This window comes from Palaemon carinicauda, chromosome 2, assembly GCF_036898095.1.
Source record: "Palaemon carinicauda isolate YSFRI2023 chromosome 2, ASM3689809v2, whole genome shotgun sequence".
Classification (NCBI taxonomy): domain Eukaryota; kingdom Metazoa; phylum Arthropoda; class Malacostraca; order Decapoda; family Palaemonidae; genus Palaemon; species Palaemon carinicauda.
Genome location: NC_090726.1, coordinates 57,582,695 through 57,601,814, shown reverse-complemented (window position 1 = coordinate 57,601,814; position 19,120 = coordinate 57,582,695). Strand labels below are relative to the sequence as shown.

Genomic DNA, 19,120 nt, shown 5'->3' with positions numbered 1-19,120 from the left:
AGACTTTGGGCCACCTGGGGCCAGCCAACCATAGATCTCTTCGCAACCTCGATGACCAAGAGGCTCCCAATATTTTGCTCACCAATCCCGGACCCAGCAGCAGTTCATATAGATGCCTTTCTACTAGATTGGTCACATCTAGATCTATATGCATTCCCTCCGTTCAAGATTGTCAACAAGGTACTGCAGAAGTTCGCCTCTCACGAAGGGACAAGGTTGACGCTAGTTGCCCGCGAGAGAATGGTTCACCGAGGTACTTCGATGGCTAGTAGACGTTCCCAGAACACTTCCCCTAAGGGTGGACCTTCTACGTCAGCCACGCGTAAAGAAGGTACACCAAGGCCTCCACGCTCTTCGTCTGACTGCCTTCAGACTATCGAAAGACTCTCGAGAGCTAGAGGCTTTTCGAAGGAGGCAGCCAGAGCGATTGCTAGAGCAAGAACATCCACCCTTAGAGTCTACCAATCGAAGTGGGAAATCTTCCGAAACTGGTGCAAGTCAGTATCCGTATCCTCGACCAGTACCTCTGTAACTCAAATAGCTGACTTCCTCTTATATCTGAGGAAAGAACGATCTCTTTCAGCTCCCACTATCAAGGGTTACAGAAGCATGTTGGCATCAGTCTTCCGTCACAGAGGCTTAGATCTTTCCAACAATAAAGATCTACAGGACCTCCTTAAGTCTTTTGAGACCACGAAGGAGCGTCGTTTGGTTACACCTGGTTGGAATTTAGACGTGGTACTAAGATTCCTTATGTCAGACAGGTTCGAACCGCTACAATCAGCCTCCCTGAAAGATCTCACCTTAAAGACTCTTTTCCTGGTATGCTTAGCCACAGCTAAAAGAGTCAGTGAGATTCATGCCTTCAGCAAGAACATCGGATTCTCATCCGAAACGGCTACATGTTCTACAACTTGGTTTTCTAGCCAAAAACGAGCTGCCTTCTCGGCCTTGGCCAATATCGTTCGATATTCCAAACTTATCGTATGGTTGGAAATGAACTAGAAAGAGTCTTATGTCCTGTAAGAGCTCTTAAGTTCTATTTAAAACGAACTAAACCTTTACGAGGCCCGTCTGAAGCTTTATGGTGTTCAGTTAAGAAACCATCTTTGCCTATGTCAAAGAATTCTTTATCCTATTTTATCAGACTGTTAATACGAGAAGCTCATTCCCATCTGAATGAGGAAGACCAAGCTTTGCTGAAGGTAAGGACACACGAAGTTAGAGCTGTCGCAACTTCCGTGGCCTTTAAACAAAATAGATCTCTGCACCGTGGCCTTTAAACAAAATAGATCTCTGCAAAGTATAATCGACGCAACCTATTGGAAAAGCAAGTCAGTGTTCGCGTCTTTTTATCTTAAGAATGTCCAGTCTCTTTACGAGAACTGCTACACTCTGGGACCATTCGTAGCAACGAGTGCAGTAGTGGGTGAGGGCTCAACCACTACAATTCCCTAATTCCATAACCTTTTTAATCTTTCTCTTGAAATGTTTTATTATTGTTTTTTGGGTTGTCCGGAAGGCTAAGAAGCCTTTCGCATCCTGGTTGATTTGGCGGGTGGTCAAAGTCATTTCTTGAGAAGCGCCTAGATTAGATGTTTTGATGAGGTCCTGTTGTATGGGTTGCAACCCTTGATACTTCAGATCCTAGGGGTCGCTCAGCATCCTAAGAGGATCGCGAGGCTCCGTAAGGAAGACGTACTTAAAAAGGCAGAGTAATTGTTCAAGTCGACTTCCTTACCAGGTACTTATTTATTTTATGTTTGTTATTTTGAATAACTGCTAAAATGAAATACAAAATACTTAGCTCATAATAATGTAAACAAGTAATGCTGGTCTCTACCCACCCCCCTGGGTGTGAATCAGCTTATATAATCACCGGCTAAGTTTAATATTGAAAAATGTTATTTTTATTAATAAAATAAATTTTTGAATATACTTACCCGGTGATTATATATTAAAGGACCCTCCCTTCCTCCCCAATAGAGACCCAGTGGACCGAGGAGAAAATTGGTTCTGTGTTTACATTGAGTACTGAGTACCTGCTCGACAGATGGCGCTGTTGATGTACACCCCCTACCTGCATAGCGATCGCTGGCGTATTTTGAACGTAGAGTTTTCTGTCGAGCAACAGAGTTGCAGCTTATATAATCACCGGGTAAGTATATTCAAAAATTTATTTTATTAATAGAAATAACATATTTACCAAATTTTTAAATATGACTTGTTCAAATTCCGTGTCACTTCACTCACGTATGTACTGCGAACGATAACATTAGCAACGTTACCAATGATACACAGCGTTACCAATGTTATGGTGGCATTGCTAGCGTTAGCAATGCTACGGTAATATTAACTTGGGTATTTTAAAGAATTTTTCCATATACCCTTCACACAATATATAAAAAGGTACAAAAAGGGTACAGACCTAACAAACCCACCTAACCTAACCTAGAAGTTCCCAGGTCACAAACCCAATATAATGTCTTTTGTTATATATATCATGTTAATCTGTGTCACCTCACTCACGTTGCGATAATGTTAACTCTGTTATGATAACATTAGCCACACTATATATAATGGTTCTTGTTCCACCATTGCCGCTTCGCTCGCATGAAAATAAAACATCAAGCTCGTATGTACTGGCAAGAGGTAATGTTAAGCTGCGCACGCTAACTTTAGCAACGTTAAATATAATGGTTTTTGTGCCGCCACTGTCTCGCTTACGATCACAGGAAAATAAAACATCAAGCTCGTATGCACTGGCAAACGGAAATGTTGAGCTTCGCACTCTAACAAAATATAGTAAAACTAACACATTAAAATTAAAGAAATTAATGACTTACTTTTATGACCGTGATGACGAAACTTGTGGGTCACGGGGGTGTTGTGACTGTGAGTCTGTTTAATACTAAACTTGGAACACTGTAAAAGTTGGTATATTACTTACGAAATTTAAGAAAATTATCAACATTGGAATTCACCATAATACTTTCAAGTATGGATTACTGAAGTTGTTAAAATTTTCTAAAACTTCCATCGTAAAATACGCAAAAAGACGTCACTTGAATTAACAAAGACCTGACTTGGACAAAGGTTTCCACGGGAAAGGGTTTGTTGGAAGGTGGGGGTTGGGAAATTTTAACCCCCCCTGTGCAAACTTTACATACATATGTGTTTGTGATTGGTTAACGGAAAAGCAGCAGAGTCTAGAGAGTAAACATGAATGAACCAGAATGGGAAACTTGTCCAGAGCAAGTATTTATGTGAAATCTGGGCATGACAAGGTAATAACATAATGTATAAAAGTAATATAGGAAGATAAAATGGAATGTATGATAAATAATATTTAATGGAAATATAAAATGGGGTGATTTTATAAAGTATCGGATAATAAAACGTGTAATACTGGGGTCAATCGTAATATGTATACAAGGGTATTACATAAAAGGAATGGTATAGTTGAACTGGGTCAAATAATATACTTGAATAAAGCGGGTGAAGAAGTCGAATAGTTACATTTCACGGTTAAAGAAGAAAAAATCCTATTGGTGGAGGTGGAGTCTCTGCACAGGGAGGCGGGGTTTTAGTGCAGAAGGTCGAAACCTGCTATGTACAAACGAACGAACGAGAGCAACTACAACCGACAAGTAGAATGACAAAAAATAAATGAAAAACACTGCTAATGTTAGCATGTTATGCTAACATTGCCGCAGCTCTACATCACACGTTGGCAGCTCTGGTTACCGTATTTTTTATGAGACATAGCCTTTGCAACGGCGCCTTCAAGTTTATCCAGTTATACTGTTTTGTCTTTTCCTCCGTTTATTATACATCCAAGAAGGTAATGTATAGAGAAGAAAAGGCTTGTTTTACCATTATATATTGTTTCCCCAGTATGTTTTCCCCACCCTAAACCCCGAGTTTCCGCTGGGGGTCCCCCATTATCGTAGGATATAGATATACTGTATCTATATATATTTCTGAAACTATTCATTTGCGACGGGAACTAGTGTTATTTTCGAAGAGCGGAATTTTTCCTATAGAAAAAAGTAGTTCTTTTCCTAGGTTACATTGCCCTGTAATACAGTAAAATAATACCAAATGGGTATGCCTTGGCAACGGCGCCTCCAAAGTTTATCCAGTTATATTGTTTTGTCTTTTCCTCCGTTTATTATACATCCAATAAGGTAATGTATAGAGAAGAAAAGGCTTGTTTTACCATTATATATCGTTTCCCCAGTATGTTTACCCCACCCAAAACCCTGAGTTCACACTGGGGGTCCCCCATTATTGTAGGATATAGATATATATATATATTTCTGAAACTATTCATTTGCGACGGGAACGAGTGTTATTTTCGAAGAGAGTGGAATTTTTTTTATTGATAAAAGTAGTTTGTTCCGTAACCGAAATACAAACCACGCTATTTACATAGGGTTTACCTTTTAGCGCAGCTGAAATGACGAGCCAATAGTTTTAACGAGGGTTAATTACCCCCGCGCTAGTTAGCGGGGGGTGGGGAAGGGTAGCTTGCTACCCCTCCCCCCTCCACACACCGGTGACTTGCTTCACTTTACTTTTGGCTCGGCGGTGATCAGACGTGTCTGCTCATCGTCCTCGTGACAGCCTTTAATTTTCTGCTTTTTCTTTTCAGCGTGTGTGTTGCTTGGAAGTTGACCTTCATTATTATTTCTTTACAATGCGTACATGCCCTGGAGTTGCCGGTCGTCCTTGTGGGACTTTCATGTCGGACGTAACTACGGATCCGCACACCCTTTGCCCTCAAGGTCGGGGCCGACGGTGTGACCAGGAGAACATGTGCTGTGAGTGCAGGGAGTGGTCTGCCTCCCAGTGGGAGAGGTTTGGCCGTCGGCGTAAGAAGAAGTCCAAGAGAGACCGTTCTCCTTCGGGGTTAGCCTCGAAGGAGGAAGGTTCTCGGGACTCTTATTCCGCCGCCCAAACCTCCTCCGAAGCTCCCCCTCGTCCGCCTCTTCAGGAGAGTCGGCCGAGTGGTAGCGCAGGCCCTAGTTTTGTTTCCCGACCTTGGGTGGGGGGAGAGGGCGTCGCCTCCCATAGCAAGGCGCTTCCCCCTCCTCCGGAGGAGGAGGTTATTGATAATGCCTTAACCAATGATGATCTTTTACAGATTTGGTCGTCCCTGGGGCTTAAGGGCTTGCCCTCCAGGGTCGCTTTTATTGACCTTGTCACGTTGGGGGCCGCTGTTAAGCAGTCGCCGGCGGTAGCAGAGGTAGACCCTCTGTCTATTGTTGACGTCGTGGTGACAGAGGCCTCCGACGTGGCTGGGCAATCCGCCGCAGGTGCTGTTGCGGATGCTGGTGCTAAAGGCTCTCCTCCCCCTTCCGTACATCCTTCGAAGGGGGAAGTGAGTCCTTCGGTCTCTGCTGCTGCTCAGCTTCCTTCTGAGGGAAGTGCTTTGACGGAGACTCCCCTTCGGAGGACCGATGGTCCCGACGATCTCCCCCGAGGCCGCCTCCGCCGTAAGGCTCACCGTCCGCTACGCCGCAAGGGCCTCCTTTCCCCTTACAGGGGGGCTAAGAGGCGCCTTTTTGGGTCTTCATCCTCCGAGGGGGACTCTCCTCATCAGCCTCAACCTACAGCTCCGTCTTCCTTGAACCTCTCTGCAGACCGTTCACCATCTCCTGCCAGATCTTCGCCTTCTGGAGAACTCGTCACCCGACGGGCAACGGTCCCTTCGGGGCTAGGGGGTCCTTCCCTTCCACGAGCAGTGCTAGCGCACAGGCGCTCTCCTGCTCGCCAGCGCTCTCCGGATCGTCAGCGCTCTCCTGATCGTCAGCGCTCTCCTGCTCGTCGGCGCTCTCCTGATGTTCGCCCTCCTCGCCAGCGCTCTCCAGATCGTCAGTTCTCTTCTGAGCGTCAGCGCTCATTTGAGGACCATCGCCCTGCGGTCTCTGACCATTCTACAGTTCCTGCTGAGCTCCCTGCTCACCATCTGCCTGATCCTGTGGCTACGCAACATCGTGCTGCGCGTGTGTCAAAAGCACATGTTCGCCAACGCGCCAGCGATCTTCCAGTTCCTGCTCGTGAACGCGCCGCGCCACTTGTCCTTTCACATGACACGCGTCGACCTTCTGTTCGCCAGCGATCTCCGGCTCGCCAGCGATCACCTACGCGCCAGCGATCACCTACTCGCCAGCGTTCACCTGCTCGCCAGCGCGCACAGGCGATTTTAGTATCGCCTATTCAACAGCGACAGCCGGCGCGCCAACGTTCTCCAACGCTTCTGAAGGAACATGGTTTGCCAGCTACTAGCTCGCCATCACGCGATCGCCCACCTGCGCATGCTGCTCGCCATCGCGCGATCGCCCACCTGTGCATGCTGCTCGCCATCGCGCGATCACCCACCTGCGCATGCTGATCGCCCACCTGCGCATGCTGATCGCCATCGCTCACCTGCGCATGCTGCTCGCCATCGCTCGCCATTGCGCGGTCGTTCACCTGCGCATGCTGCTCGCCATCGCTCGCCAACGCGTCGACATGCCACAACGCGCCATCGCCAACCTGCGCGTCCGCGCTCACCAGCTCATCATCGATCGCCTGTGGATTTACATCGCCAGCGGTCTTCCTCACCCACGCGGCAGCGCATTTCCTCGCCGTCGCGCCAACGCTTGCGTTCGCCGCCTCGGACACGCGTTCATTCACCTGCCCACCCTCGCGTCCACTCGCCTGCGCGCCCACGCGACAGCTCGCCTGCGCGACCGCTCGCCTGCGCGACCGCTCGCCTGCGCGACTGCTCGCCTGCGCGACTGCTCGCCTGCGCGCCCGCGCGACCGCTCTCCTGCGCGCCCCGCGTGACCGCTCGCCTGCGCGCCCGCGCGATCGTTTGCCTGCGCGACCGCTCGCCCCGCGCGACCATTCGCCCTCGCGCGACCATCGTTCGCAGCGAATTCCGCAGCCGATGGTAGCAGCAGGAACGCGTGTTCCTAGACGGCACTCGGGATCACCTCCACCCAAACACAGGTTGGTAGTGCAGGACGAGGAGAGGTTAGTACATCATTCTTCCCCACCTTCTTTTCAGGCAGGTACCGTGGTGTCCACTCCAAAGGATCGCCCGATCCCTTTCCCTTTAGCGAGGATTTCGGACTCTGTGTCCTTGGAGCAACAGACTTGGTTTGGTCCTCTGGCACGGGCGTTAGTGAGGGTTATGAAACCAGCACTCGCAGACCAGGGTAACAAACCAATGGCTGTCTCTCCTACGCTGAAGAGAAAGAGAGGAGTGGACTTCGTGGTGACTTCCCCCGAGGGCGAAGTTGGTTCCCAAGTGGTCGGTCGCGAAGGTCCCTTCTCCTGCACGAGTGCTCTCTCCTTCTCCCGTGGACGAGGCCTTTCCGTCCTCAGGTGAGTCCAGTGGGGCGGTAGTCTTCCCCTCGGCACCAGGGGGAGAGACTTCGCTTCATGCAGGAGAATCGTCTCGTGAGGAAGGGGCCCCTCGAACCTCGTTGTTGGGATCCTGTATCCCTCCCAGGAGGGAATCCAAGGACTCCAAGACCGTCCCTAAATCCTCTGCAAGGATTCGTAAGGAACCCACGACTACCCGGGGGAATGTCCACGTGTCACCCCAGGAAGAGATCCCTGGGGCAGGAGACTTAGCTGCCAGCCCTCAGGGAGGAGAACAGCAAGAATCCAAACATGCCTTCTGGCAGGTCCTAAGCTTGATAAGGCAACTTAACGGGCTTATGGATCCAGTCATCGCCCCCCCGTGAAGGCAAAGACACGATTTTGGATGAAGTGTTTGACGTTCGGAAGGCCCCTAAGACCAGTGCGGCTCTGCCCTGGTCTCGGGGGCTGAAGAGTGCCAGGGCTAGGGCCAACGCTCAGCTCGCACTTCTTGCCTCCTCCAGTCGTTCCACTGCCGGGAACAAGCTCATCCCTCCTCCTCGTCTTCAGCAGAGGAGGTATTTCGAGATCCTGGGTGAGCACAACCTCGCTCTTCCTCTCCATCACTCTGTGGAGGAGCTGGCGAAGGGAGTTCCCCTTGAGAAACTCTCTGACCGGCAGGTGTCGTTCTCGGCGGCAGAGATCCTTAGCCACGAGAAGGTCGCTAAGTGTGCCATGCAGGCCACTTCGTGGCTGGACTTTTGGCTAGGATCTCTGGGCATCCTATTGCGATCGGAGGACTTGTCCAAGGAGACCAATAGGAAGGCCCTGGAGACCTTCTTGCTCTCGGGCACCCGCTCCATCGAGTTTTTGGCGCACCAGGTTACCACCCTGTGGGCCACTCGGTGTTGAAGCGTCCCGATGCTGTGTCCGAGAGATTCCATCCGAAGGTCCCCGCCGTGGATGTGTGTAGGCTCCGACATGCTTCCCTTCTGGGGGAGAACCTGTTTGAGCCTCAAGACATGGAACGAACGGCTGAGAGGTGGAGGAAATCCAGCACGGACTCCCTCCTCCATAGGGCCCTTACAACTCGGCCCTATAAGCCTCCAGCCCCGCCACAACAGCAGCAACAGCCTCGTAAGGCTCCCAAACAGGCACCGGCAGCTAAGAAGGTGGTGTCTAAGCCCCAGCTCTTTCCAGCCAAGGTCAAGAGGGGCGGTAAGTCCTCCAGGGGAGGCAAGACTCCTAGGGGTGGCGGCAGCGGCCGCAAGCCCTAGGGGTGGCAGTCCCCCTGCGTGTCCACCTGTGGGGGGATGCCTTCAGCGTTGCGTCCGCATGTGGCAGCAACACGGGGCCGATGCTTAGACGGTCTCAGTGATCGGCCAAGGCTATCGCGTCCCGTTCACAACATCTTAACCTCCCCTGACAGCGAATCCAGTGTCGTTGAGCTCCTATGCCACGGGATCGGCAAAGGGGCTGGCCCTTCAGGCCGAAGTCGAGACCATGCTCGAGAAGGGTGCTCTCCAGGAGGTCGTGGACGGCTCCCCAGGCTTCTTCAGTCGACTCTTTCTTGTAGAGAAGGCTACTGGAGGCTGGAGACCCATCATCGATCTTTCAGCTCTGAACAGGTTTGTCAAGCAAACCCAGTTCAGCATGGAGACAGCAGACACGGTCAGACTTGCGGTGAGACCACAAGACTTCATGTGCACACTGGATCTAAAGGACGCGTACTTCCAGATCCCAATCCATCCGTCTTCCAGGAAGTACCTGAGATTTTGCCTAGACAACAAGATCTACCAGTTCAAGGTGCTGTGTTTCGGTCTCTCCACAGCTCCTCAGGTGTTCACCAGAGTGTTCACCCTGGTTTCATCTTGGGCGCACAGGAATGGCATTCGTCTCCTTCGTTATCTGGACGATTGGCTGATCCTAGCAGACTCGGAGTCGACCCTTCTTCGGCACTGAGACAGGCTTCTGGATCTTTGCCAGGATCTGGGGATCGTGGTAAACCTCGAGAAGTCCTCTCTGCAGCCGTCCCAACGACTTGTTTATCTAGGCATGCTAATAGACACCAATCTCCACAAAGCCTTTCCATCAGACGACCGGATAGCAAGACTGAGGAGGGTGGCGGAACCCTTCCTCAGGCGAAAAGAACTCCCCGCCCAATCGTGGTTGCGTCTCTTAGGTCACCTATCCTCCCTGGCCCGTCTGGTTCCAAACAGCCACCTCAGGATGAGATCCCTTCAATGGCGGCTCAAGTCCCGGTGGAATCAAGGATCCGATTCCCCGGACATTCTGATCCCAATGGGGTCTCTGGAACAGACGGACTTGCGGTGGTGGCTGGTCGACGAGAACCTGCGGAAGGGATCGAGTCTTCTCGTCCTCCCCCCGGAATTGACTGTTTTCGGACGCGTCAAAAGAAGGGTGGGGGCCGCACGTTCTGAACTAGAGGGCCTCAGGCCTTTGGTCAGAATCAGAAAAGTGCCTACACATCAACCTGCTAGAAATGAAGGCCGTCTTTCTGGCTCTTCAGCAGTTCCAATGGTCCCGGGCGGGTCACTCCGTGGTGGTGATGAGCGACAACACCACGGTAGTGGCTTATATCAACAAGCAGGGAGGCACTTTTTCGCAACAGCTATCCCATCTTGCAGTAGAGATTCTGAGGTGGACCGAAACCCACTCGATAACACTATCAGCTCGCTTCATTCCTGGCAAGAGGAATGTGCTCGCCGACAGTCTGAGCAGGGCTTCGCAGATAGTGAGTACCGAGTGGTCTTTGGGTCCTCAGATAGCCAACAAAGTCCTGACTTTGTGGGGTTCCCCGACTGTGGACTTGTTCGCGACAGCCTTGAACTTCAAGCTGCCTCTGTACTGCTCCCCAGTCCTGGACCCCAAGGCACTCTGGCAAGATGCTTTCCAGCAACGGTGGGACAACATCGACGTGTACACCTTCCCACCATTCTGTCCGATGAGAAGGGTGCTCAACAGGACCAGACTATCGGTCAACTGTTCGATGACTCTGGTAGCTCCGCTATGGCATCACGCGTAATGGTTTCCGGACCTTCTGCAGCTCCTGACGGAACTCCCGAGGGAGCTTCCTCCACGACACGAGCTTCTCAGACAACCCCACTCCGGCGTCCCTCACAGGGCCGTAGCCTCGCTTCGGCTTCACGCCTGGAGACTATACAGCGTCTCCCCGCGGAGAGAGGCTTTTCGCAACAGGTTGCGGAGAGAATGTCTCTGCACCTGCGAAGGTTCTCTGAGGGAGTCTACCAAGCAAAGTGGAGAGTCTTTTGTGGTTGGTGTCGTGGAAGGGGTATCTCTCCACTCAATGCCACTATTCCAGCAATAGCGGACTTTCTCGTGTATCTGCGGGAAGAAATGCGCCTTTCTGTCTCGACAGTGAAAGGCTATCGCTCAGCCTTAAGCTTGGCCTTCAGATTGAAGGACGTGGATATTTCTTCATCGCTAGAACTCTCTTTACTCATACGTAGCTATGAGCTTACCTGCCCCCAGTCGGAAGTGAGACCCCCTCCTTGGAACGTGGTTCGAGTCCTCAGGTCTCTTAAGAGACCTCCCTTCGAGCCATTACGCCAGGCCTCCGATCGCCACCTGTCTTGGAAGACGGCTTTCCTACTCGCCTTGGCTTCGGCCAAGCGGGTTAGTGAACTTCATGGTGTCTCGTACGACATCGCCCATTCAAGGGGATGGGGGGAGGTAACGTTCAGGTTCGTCCCTGAGTTTGTTGCCAAGACTTGGAATCCTGGAGTGCCGGATCCTCGGTTCGACTCTTTCAGGATCGCGAGTCTCCGTTCTGTAACAAGCGACCCAGACCAGCTGCTACTATGTCCAGTGAGGTGTCTGAGGCACTACTTGAAGAGAACGGCTGCAGTCCGTACTCATGTGCGAGCTTTGTTTGTGAGCACAGGCAGGACTAAGAGGAGGGTCACCAGGAACACCATCTCAGCTTGGATTCGAAGGGTTATCCACCATGCCCTGAATCCTGACCCTCCTCCGTCACGTTGCCCTCGGGCCCACGATGTCAGGGGTATTGCTACATCCCTGGCCTTCAAGAGAAACTTCTCTGTGACGCAGGTACTTCAAGCTGGGGTCTGGAAGCGTCAAACGACCTTCACAGCCCACTACCTGCAAGACGTGACCCACAGGAGCCTCGATACGTTTTCTATCGGCCCTGTGGTGGCTGCACAACAGCTGGTCTAACCTCAGGCTCCTTTTTGGACAAGTAGCAGTAGGTTGAGGGCGTTGTTACCCGGTCTTAGTCTGCGTGAATGAAAGAGTATGTCTGACCCTTACTTCTTTCTTCATTCTCCCCTCTCTTGGGGAAGCAGCATCCTGGTCCTCGCATAGCTGACCTCGACCTCTGCAGGTAACCCATGCTTCTTTGTGCTCCTAGTATTAAGCTTAATACTGTTGCGTCTCCCATACCCTGACGAGGTGGTATTGGGAACGTCCTATCCTAGAATTCCTATCTGAAGGTCTCAAGGTCAACTTCATAGGACGAGTCACACTCTCCTCCTCACACTGCTTATGTAGGCCACTCGTTCCTAGCGATGCTAGGAACTTGTGAGGTACAGGGGCTCCCTCTCTCTAGTGCTGCTCACTGAGGGATCGAGCCCCCGGGCAAGCCGAAGTCAGTAAGGCTAGGGACTTTCCACCCTTCCTAAGGGGTAAGTCACCCTATGTAAATAGCGTGGTTTGTATTTCGGTTACGAAACAAATGACAAATTCGAAGATAATTTGTATTTTTCCTAACCATACAAACCTTAGCTATTTACACATATGTGCCCGCCATCCCTGACCCCCAAGTCAAGTCCTACCTCTAAGTGAAGTGAAGCAAGTCACTGGTGTGTGGAGGGGGGAGGGGTAGCAAGCTACCCTTCCCCACCCCCCGCTAACTAGCGCGGGGGTAATTAACCCTCGTTAAAACTATTGGCTCGTCATTTCAGCTGCGCTAAAAGGTAAACCCTATGTAAATAGCTAAGGTTTGTATGGTTAGGAAAAATACAAATTATCTTCGAATTTGTCATGTTTTTCCTAGGTTACATTGCCCTGTAATACAGTAAAATAATACCGAATGGAGTTCATTGGGACAGGGTAAGATAAGAGTACGGCAGTCTAAGGATACGGCTTCTAGGTTAGGTTAGGTGGAGAACCTTAGGTTAGGTAAGGTCAGGTTAGGTAGGAAACATTCGGTTAGGTGATGTTCTTGTGTCTGTAAAATGTGGTTTGTTCCGTAGCCGAAATACAAACCACGCTATTTACATTGGGTTTACCTTTCGGCGTAGCTGAAATGGCGAGCCATTAGAATTTAACGAGGGTGTATTATCCCCGCGCTAGTTAGCAGGGGGGTAGGGGAGTGGTAGCTAGCTACCCCTCCCCCCCTCACACACCGGTGAACTGCTTCTCTTCACTTTTGGCTCGGACAATGGACAGACGTCTCTGTCTTTGTCCTCGCTTGGCAGCCATTGTTTGTTTTGTCCTTACTTAATCACTTACTTTTCTTTTACTCAATATATTTGTAAACATTTTTTCGTGTTTATGTATATATTTGAGTATAGAAATCAGTAAGTTTCCTTTTCAGAGTTTGTGCTTGTGTGTGTAGTGTACGATATCTCCGTGGAGCCCTCGGCAGTTAGGCCACCATGGTGTAATTTCATGGGTCGCGATCGAGTTTGACTACGGTCTTTCTCTCTCTCTCTCTCTCTCTTGAGGTCGTTCACCCTTTTACTACGTTACTTACTACGTCTGAGTAGCTTCCTTCCCGTGTGGGTGGGGTTGCTACGCCGTACGTTTTATCTCAATTAGTTTATGAATCTAATTGTTTTAGTTGATTTTTCAGCTTTGTAGAACGATTCCTTTCGGGGTTTTCGTTCTTTCTTTAGTGTTCATTCATTTTTAAATTACATAATTACATAATTATGATTGTTATAATTCTGTGTTGGTTACAGCTCTCCTTCTGTGAGTGTAAGTGGTTGTGAGGGCACGTGCCTGTTGTGTAATTCTTGTGTTCCTTTCCCTCGGGATTCCTCTTCGGAGCCTTCCCGGGTGAATGAATGTTAACTAATGATTTTTGTTTTTATTTTTCACAGTTACCGATCTAGTTCGTTTCTGTAATGTGACAACGGAGTGAGCTGTCTTGTTGAGGCCTGGGGATTCGGCTGTTGCGGCCTCCCCTATAGATCTTCGTCAGGGGCGTGTCTCCTTCTCCTGGAAGTACTCCCGTGACGATTGACAGCTCTCCAGTTCATTTTAGAACTCTCAGGAGGCTCGCCTCCTTGGGTGGGTAACTTTCCTTCCGAGGGAAGTTTTCCTGTCCTGGCTTGAGTTTTTTCCCCTTTGGGGGGTTTTTCTCTTGCCTTTTTTTTTGTGCGACTATGCTCTTGGTGCTGAGCGGTCGCACCTGCAGTTACGCTCAAGGGGCTGGGCAACTGCAGGAGCCCCTCTTCAGAGGATTGCTCTTTTTAGGTCACTGGCTGACCCGTCTCTTCTACGAAGTGTTTCTCTTTCGTTCGCGAGAGAGTACACTCATAGAGACTCCTCTTCGGAGGACTCTTCTGCTGTTGTTGCTGTTGGCCGCCTTCGCCGTAAGGCTCACCGTCCGCTACGTCGTAAAGGGCCTCCCATCTCCCTGTAAGGGTGGTAAGAGGCGCCTTTTTGAATCTCCGTATGCAGCCTGCGTCTCCTTCCTCTTTAGATTTCTCCGAGGATCGATCTCCAACGCCTTCTTGACCTCCTGCCCCTGGTGCAGATGGACAGCCGTCTGACTTCGTCTTCCAACGGACAACGGTCTTCCGACGGACAACGGTCCCTTCGAAAGGGTTGCCTCCCACAGGGGTTCTTCCCTTGCGTGTCAGGGTTCCCCTGCGCGCCCTTCAGCAGTGTTCTCTCCTGCTCAGTGTTAGCGCACAGGCGCTCTCCTGCTCAGTGTTAGCGCACAGGCGCTCTCCTGCTCAGTGTTAGCGCACAGGCGCTCTCCTGCTCAGTGTTAGCGCACAGGCGCTCTCCTGCTCATCAGCGTTTTCCTGATCGCTAGCGCTCTCCTGTTCGCCAGCGCTCTCCTGTTCGTCAGCGCTCTCCTGTTCGTCAGCGCTCTCCTGATGATCGTCGCTTCTGTTCCTGTTGGTTCCTGTTACGCGCCCACGTTCGCCCGCGCAATCTAGAACTTCGGTTCAGGTCTTGGACAAGAACTCTTCTTCTACGCACAGGATTCCACGCGTTGCCTTCTGCTTGCCAGCGATCACCAGCTCGCCAGCGACCACAGACGCGTCAACGTTCGCCTGCTCGTCAGCGATCTCCTGCGCGTCAACGATCGCCATCGATCTGCCACGTGTGTCAGGTCCCCTGGACACCATCAGTAGCGATCTAGCGCTTGCCTGCTGTGGACGATCTCCGGTAGCTGAGTCTTGCCGTAGATCTTCCTCCTGCTCGCCAGCGCTCACCTTTACTTCTGTCCTTCTGTGCGCCAGCTTTCTTCAATCGCCAGCGCACATCTGCGCGCCCTTTCCTGCCACGCACCAATGGGCGCCAATGGTTTTTCCTGACCGTCCAGGATCGCCTGATTGACAGCTCGCTTCAGCGCTCACCTTCCTGATGCACCTGCGCGCCTTCTGTTTAGTGCGATGCGCGCTAACCATCCCTAGTCTCTTACACGTTAGCGATCGCCTACGTGCGCGCGATTCTTCGCCTGCGTGCTATCGTTTTTGTTAACGCACCACCGCTATGGGTCTCAACAAGACCATGTTGTCTGTCACTCCAATGCGCCGTCGCTTGCCATCGCTTGCCGACGTGCCATCGCTTGCCAACGCGCCTTCACTCGCCTACGGTCCATCGCTCGTCAACACGCCATCACCCGCTTACGCGCCATAGGTCTCCCAACCGCCTGCGCTCACCCGCTCGCCCACACGCCTGCGCGACCACACGCCCACGTGCCCGCGCGACCGCACGCCCACGTGCCTGCGCGCCCGCGCACATGCGCTCCAATGTTCGCCCGCGCGCGAACCAATGGTATTCCATCGCGCGGACCAACGGTGTTCCGTCGGGGTTTCGCAACATGGGCAGCCTGGCGAGTCTTCTGGAGCGTATTTCCAGAACACGGTCTTCACCCCGTAAACGCAGAGCATGGCACATGCAAGAGCAGGAAGAATCTTCAGGGAGGTCTGAGCAACATTCTTCTTTCCAGAACCTGGGTTAGCCCTTCCTCGTCATTCCCTGGAAGGGTCTGGCCAGGGAGCTTTCCGTTCGAGATTTCTCCGTCGGGCAAGGGGTGACTGGTTTAGCCCTTCCTCTTCTCCATCTCGTGGAAGGGGCTTACCAGGTCCTTTCCCTCCTCGGTTGCGACCTGAGGTTTTGTACAAGGAAGCTCCAGGAAGATCATGGGTACTTTCCTCCTCTCGGGCTCAAGCACCTTGGCGTTTCGTCGCCAAGTTTCGAACTTGCGGGCAAGCTCGATGTTGGACCATCTAGATGCAGTGACCGAGGGCTTCCTCTCGGGTGTCTCATCCTTGGATGTCGACAAGCTCAGACACTCTTCCATCCTTGGGAAGAGCTTGTTTGTGCCCAAGGACAGAGATATGGACAGCGGTTGTGCGGAGGAAGTCGACTTCCGTTTTCACTCCTCCAAGGCGCTTTCTTCCAGACCCTGCAGGCCTCCAGCGCCTCTTCTTTCAGCCTCGTCGGCCTAAATTATCGGACCGGCTACGGCAGCTAAGACAAGGTGTCCAATAGCAGTCCCCTCCTGTCAGGGACAGGTAGCACGGGAGGCTCTCCCGGGGGGGCATAATCCTAGAGGGAGCGGCAGAGTTCACAAACTCTAGGATTGGCAACCCCCCCTTGCAGGTCTCTCGCTGGGAGGATACCTAAGGATACTCATCCGCATAACAGCTTCCCGATGCCGATTCCTGCACGATCTCCGTGATCAGCCAAGGATATAGCGCCTCGCTCTTACCATCTCTCCGTCTCTGTCAGCGAATTCAGTGTCACTGAACCTCTATGCCATGGGGTCGGCAAGAGTTTTGCCCGTTTGGGCAGAATGATCCATGCCTTAGGAGAAGGTCCTCCATAGGGTCGTCGACGGCTTCACCCCCCCGCTTCTTCAGTCGATCCTTTCTCGCAGGAAAGCATCTGAGACGGGAATTCCGTCGTCGACCTCTCAGCTCTGATCAAGTTTGTCGAACAAACTTCGTCCAGCGTGGAACAGCAGATTCGATCAGACTGGTAACGAGGCGGCAGGACTCCTTAGGCCCTAGATCGGAAGGACGGGTACTTCCAGTTTCCATTCCATCCATCTTCCAGGAAGCTCTTGGAATTCAGCCTAGACTTAAGATGCGGTGTGGCGATCCCGCCGCGGCATCGCAGGTTTTTCCCCAGAGAACTCTCCCTGCTTTCCTCATGGCCGCTCAGGAGCAGGCTTCCGCCTCCTTCACCTTTTGGAGGTCTGGTCAACTCCGGTAGGCTCGGGTTCGATCTTCTTCAACGCCGGGACAAGCTTCCGGGTCCTTACCATGAGTGAGGGATCATGGTAATTTGCTAGGAGCCTTCTCTACTTCTGCCTCAACATCTGGAGTATCTAGCCATGATATTGAGTTAACGGCCTTAACACGTTGGAAACACCGCTTCTCGTCCGATCAGCGAAGTTAAGCAACGTTGGGTCTGGTCAGTACTTGGATGGGTGACCGCCTGGGGACGCCAGATGCTGTTGCCTCCCTCTCCGAGCCTTCCCTTCACTTGTCTGTGGCAAGGCTGAGGAGAGTCGCAGTACCTGTTCTCAGTCAAGCAGAGCTTTCAGCCCTACCTTGGAACGTTTCCTGGGTCTCTTTTCCTCATTGACCCGTCTAAAGTCCCAAACGGTCTCCTCAGGATAAGTTCCCTGTGGGGCGGCCCAAGTTCTGGTGGTATCAAAGCAACGATTAACCGGACTTTCTGGCCCCTATGGGACCAGCGGAACGTTTAGACCTGCAATGGGTGTTGACCTATGGAACCTCTTGATGGGAGTGGATATTCTCGTCCTTTCCCCACATTTTGATGCTGTTCTCGGACTCGTCAAAGAAAAAGGGGGGGGGGGGGGGGGGGAGGGGGCATGTTCTGGTTCAGGCCTATGGTCAGGACCTGAAGGATACCTCTCCATCATTCAGGCAGGCTTAGGGGCCGTAGTCTGGCCCCTCTACAGATCCTACAGTTCCTGCCGAGTCGCTCCGTGCGCGACGACTTCATGGTACTGGCGTATTCCAACCAGCAAGGGACGCATTTTCATACCTTCGCATCTTGCAGTAGAGATACTGAGATGATCCGAGGTCCTCTCAATACCACTATCGGCTCGCTCATTCCGGGCAGAGGAATGTTCTCTCCGACTATCTGAGCAGAGCCTCGCAGATAGAGGGTACCTGGGGGTCTTTGGCCTTTAGTAACCAGCAAGTCCTGGCCTGGGGGACCTGATCGCGACAGCCTGGAACTTCAAGCTTCCGCTGTTCTTCCCCCCCAGTCTCAGACCCCAAGACACTTTGGCAAGATGCTTTCCGGTGATGCTGGGACAACATCGACGCCTGCGTCTTCCCACCATTGTTGTCTGTTGAGAATGGGTCTCAACAAGACCAGGTTGTCTGTCAACCTTTCGATGGCCCTGAGAGCTCCACTGGGACTACAGTATACGCGGAACGGTTTCCGGACCCTCTGCTTCCCCTGATGGAACTCCCGGGAGAGCTTCTCCCACGGCACAGGCTACTCAAACAACCACACTACAACATCTTTCGCGAGCCGTGTCATCGCTTCGGCTTCACGCCTGGAGACACTACGCCGCCTCTTCAAGAAGAGACAACCCGCTAGAGTCGCGGAGCGGAGGTCGCGTCACCTGCGATAGTCATCCGCAGGGGTCTACCAGGCGAAGTGGAGAGTCTTCTGTGGTTGGTGTCGGGGGAGAGATACCTCTAACCTTGAGGCCTCTTCTCCAACAATAATGGACTTATTGCTTTTCGGCGGGAGGAAACTCCTTTCCGCTCTCGGCAGTGAAGCCTGTCGCTCAGCCTTTCCCTGGCCTCCAGGCTGAAAGGAATAGACTTTTTCCTTCCCACTGGACCTTTCTTCGCTCATGCGAAGCTGCGAACGTCCCTGCCCCCAGTCGGAGTGAGACCTCCTCCATGGAGCATGGTTCGGACTTTTTAGTCCCTTAAGAGATCTTCTCAAGAACCAGTACGTCAGGCCTCTGATCGTATTCCGTCTTGGGGGACGGTGCTCCTGCTCACTCTGGCCTCGGCCAGTGTATAAGCAATCTTCTTGGTCTCGTACGACTCCGCCCTTTCTAAGGAAAAGGGGAAGGCAACATTCAGGTTTGCTCCCGAGTTGTTTTCCAGACTCAGAATCTTGGGGTCCCGGCCCTTCGGTCCAACTCCTTCAAGATTTCGAGTCACCATTCTGTATCAGATGACCCAAACCTTCTCCTTCTTGCCAGTAAAGGAATCGAGGGGTCATCTTTGGGAACAGCTGCAGTTTGTCCTCATGTGCAGCCGGGTTGGGAGCACAGGAAGGACACAGGGGAGAGTCACCAGTATACCTCTTCAGCTCGGACTCAAGGACATTAATCTCGACCTGAATCCAGACCCTCCCCCGTCACGTCGCCCTACAGCACGATGTCGGATACATCGCAACGTCCCTCGCCTTCGAGTAGTACTACTCTGTGACGCAGTTGCTACAAGCTGGAGTCTGGAAGCGTCTAGTGACCTTCGCAGCCCGCTTCCTGCAGGACGTGACCCAC

General features: G+C 52.0%; 1 protein-coding gene and 1 pseudogene across 1 annotated transcript in view; both read left to right on the top strand.

Annotated features, from left to right (window-relative positions):
- Positions 1 to 19,120, top strand: part of LOC137625250 (uncharacterized) — a 50,643-nt gene that overhangs the window by 6,018 nt on the left and 25,505 nt on the right. The gene's annotated exons all lie outside the window — the stretch shown is intronic.
- Positions 16,959 to 17,077, top strand: LOC137630092 (5S ribosomal RNA; annotated as a pseudogene).